Source organism: Nycticebus coucang, chromosome 1 (assembly GCF_027406575.1).
Source record: "Nycticebus coucang isolate mNycCou1 chromosome 1, mNycCou1.pri, whole genome shotgun sequence".
Classification (NCBI taxonomy): Eukaryota; Metazoa; Chordata; class Mammalia; order Primates; family Lorisidae; genus Nycticebus; species Nycticebus coucang.
Genome location: NC_069780.1, coordinates 189,947,094 through 189,950,565, shown reverse-complemented (window position 1 = coordinate 189,950,565; position 3,472 = coordinate 189,947,094).

Below are 3,472 nucleotides of genomic sequence, written 5' to 3'. Positions count from 1 at the left end.
CACTATACCCTGTGCAATCCATCCTCTCTTATCTGCAGATGGTGCTTCTCACCAATATTCCTGTTCTTCAGTTGTTTCCTTTACTCCAATTCTGTAATCATGACATCTATATTGTCCTATTAAAACATAATTCAGATCAGGACCAGAAAAGGCAATTTTGGATAAGGACAAACAGAGCTTAAATAGTCAAATATAATGATTTATTATGAAGCTATAGTAATTATGGCCAATACATCAATGGAATAGAATAGAAGGCTCAGAAGTAACTCACCCATATATGATCATGTGATTTAAGACTCAGCTTTGCAGTTAGGGAAAGAAAGCATGTTGAAAAAAATAGATTTGATATAATTGGCTGTCCATATGGAAATAAAAAGTGTTGACTACCTACATAAAATCATATACAAAAATCAATTTCAGATATAGCCTTAGGAAGTAGAAATAAAATAATAAAATTTTTCAGAAAAAAAATCAGGAGAAATCTTCAAGACATTGAAGTCAGCAAAGATTTCTTTTTTTTTTTTCTTTTCTTTTCTTTTTCTTGCAGTTTTTTTTTTTTTTTCCGGCTGGGGTGGGATTTGAACCTGCCACCTCTGGTATATGGGGCCAGCACCCCACTCCTTTGAGCCATAGACACCTCCCAGTAAAGATTTCTTCAAAGAGAATAGACACAGATGAAAAACTATCCCTACAGGATGAAATAGCAATAAACTAGGCTGTGTTAAAATTATGAACTTACATTCATCAAAGACATTATTTAGAGCATTTATACACATCACAAACTGTGAAAAGATATTTGCAATACATATATTTGAAAAAGGGCTCATACACACCAATTGACTTAAATAAAAGCAGAAGAGCTAATAAATCTGGCAAAAGATTTGAACAGATACTTCACAAAAGAGAACATTCATGGGGCAAACAAACATGAGAAAAGACGTTCGTCAATGGGAACACCCACCAGCATCAGTAAAACGAGAAAGAAAGGCCGTATCTGATGCTGGGAGGTGCAGCGTGAGTAGGGCTCGCAAACTAACTTCCTTCCTTTTTTCCTTCCTTCCTTCCCATGAATATCTTGTGTATTGAATGTAGTTGAAATAGTTGAGGTTCTGCAGATAAAGTCTGGATCACTGGGGAAAGGACTCCAGGGAGGCTTAACCTTCACTGTGTCCTCACAGAAGGAAATACAATGTGCAGAAGAGCTCAGACTCCGGGGTGGACATGATTTGGGTCCTGCCCTCTGTCGCCTCCTAGCTGAGAGTTAGGGGAAAGCTGCAGAGTCTCAGAATCTGGGTTTCCTCAATGGGCACAGACAGATAGTACAGCCCACGTCTAAAGACTGCAGTGAGGATTAAATGAGAAATCAGACTCAGAGGGTCTGTCACTTCTGGGACATGTGGTGACTAATATAATGCTAGTTTCCTCTCTCTCTGTGCAGCGAACCCATCTCCTGGCTACTCCAGATCATGAGGCCCAAGGCTTGCGGACATCTCCTCCCCTCTCTGGTATTGTCTTCACAAATACAGCACACAGGACCAGCACCTCTCCCTCTTTGGAAGGGAGGCTCATGGCTTTCATCAGAAACTTTGTGGTGCATGCGCATCATGACACTCAGTCAGCTTCGAGGTTGCACCCTGGGCCTTTCACAATTCTGGGGCGATGGAGTAGATGCTGTGGTAGAGACTGATCGCAGGTCACGTGAGCCTGGAGGCCACATCTGCTGTTCAGCAGGTGCAGCACAGAAGCAACTGCAGCTATGTGTATGTCCTGCGGTGTCCTGTGTGAGGGTCATTGGCGCTTTAGCAGTCCAGGGCATTACCTTCCTATCATGAGCTCTATGAGGACCCAGCATGCACCTGGCCTGTCCCCTGGCACGGCAGGTGAATCTGTCCTTGCTCCCTCAGCAGACATACAGGGCTCGCCTTATGGCCCCCGCTCATCATGATGGGATTAGAGTTCGTCTTTTGCGTTGTCTGTATCCAGGCTGCATTTCTAGGGATTCTGATTCCAATCAGGATGTGAAAGTTACCTTTAAAAAAATGGAATAAAGTGGAGCTTTAGAGGAATTCCTTCATATTTTTCTTATTTGTTTTTATTTTTGACAATTTTTAGTGACAGAAACAGCAGCTTTCACACTGATTATTTGGATATTTTAATGTTTTTCATTATGTGTGAATTATTCTTCGCTGTGGTGTGAAACCCTCTGCAAATTACGCTAAATAACACATCTGTCTCATGAAAATCATGGACTTCAGTATCAGTTACAACACTGACTAATGAAGTTTGGAGGCTCAGGAAGAAGTTATGGTTTGTGGCTCTCTCCCTCTGCCTTTCTCTCTCTCTGCTTTGTTATCACACTAATGGTAGTTTGGGGAGCACCTGCTAAAAGAAAATTCTCTGGGCTTCTTTTGGGCTGGTGCAGAGGCAGGTCTGTTGTTCTCCCACTGGGGAGACTGTTGGGGGGGTGAAGTGGGGACCAACCAGCTCCTGAACAGATGTTCTGTGTCAGAGAATGATTGAGGTGAAAACCAGTGGTAGATTAGGGAAAGGAACTCACACTTCATAGCCTTCTGATTTTAATGTTCTGTGCAGACCCACCGCAGCATTTCCAGGCTAGACAAAAGGGGACCGACCCTCGCTCCTGCCAACAAATGCTGAAGCAGCCTCTGTCCTCTAGACAGTTTCTGAGCAAGGTCCACAGGACGTGGAACATTGTGGGAAAAGGAATAGAGACCTTTCTTTCCTTTGTGGGAAAAGGAATAGAGACCTTTCTTTCCACCTAAACCTTGATACTAAAAATCAGGATGGATTGGGGTGACTTTATTCTGTGTTCTCAATGGATCACATTGCTTTTTACTGCTGTGTCCTCAATGGATCACATTGCTTTTTACTGCTTACCACACTAGACTATTCCAACAGAAAGAAAAGTTGGCTATGGGAAACTGGGAAGCTTTTACTCATATATAATGTTTCCCAGCACTAGCAATATAGGCAATAATTTTAAAGGAAAATACAGTATGATTGGGGGAAAGGGATCTATCAAAAACTCAGGAAAGGACTTTTGGACCCTCCCTAAAGCAATAGCATGAAAGTGATTTAATAGTAACACAGACTAAATCCCCAAGGTCAATAATTTTATTTGCTATTATGTACAGAATTACCACCTGGGGGGTTCACAGAACATATTAAAAGCCCCCCAATGCATCACTAACAAAGCTTTTCTTGCCTACAAACCGGAGAAACATGAAATCTCCCATCCCTTCAGAAGCAATTCATCCAGTAATGATTTACTCCCACCCGTCCAAGATGACTTGATAAGCACAAAGGGAGAGTGACTCCCACTCAGTGTAATTTGCAGAAGCAAAACTTTGGCTGAACTCCATGGTTTGCTACTGTGTCCCCTCTTGATGCTCCCAATCCACATGTCACCCCACAGGAGAAATAAGGTGCAAACGCTGTCTGCATGATGGCT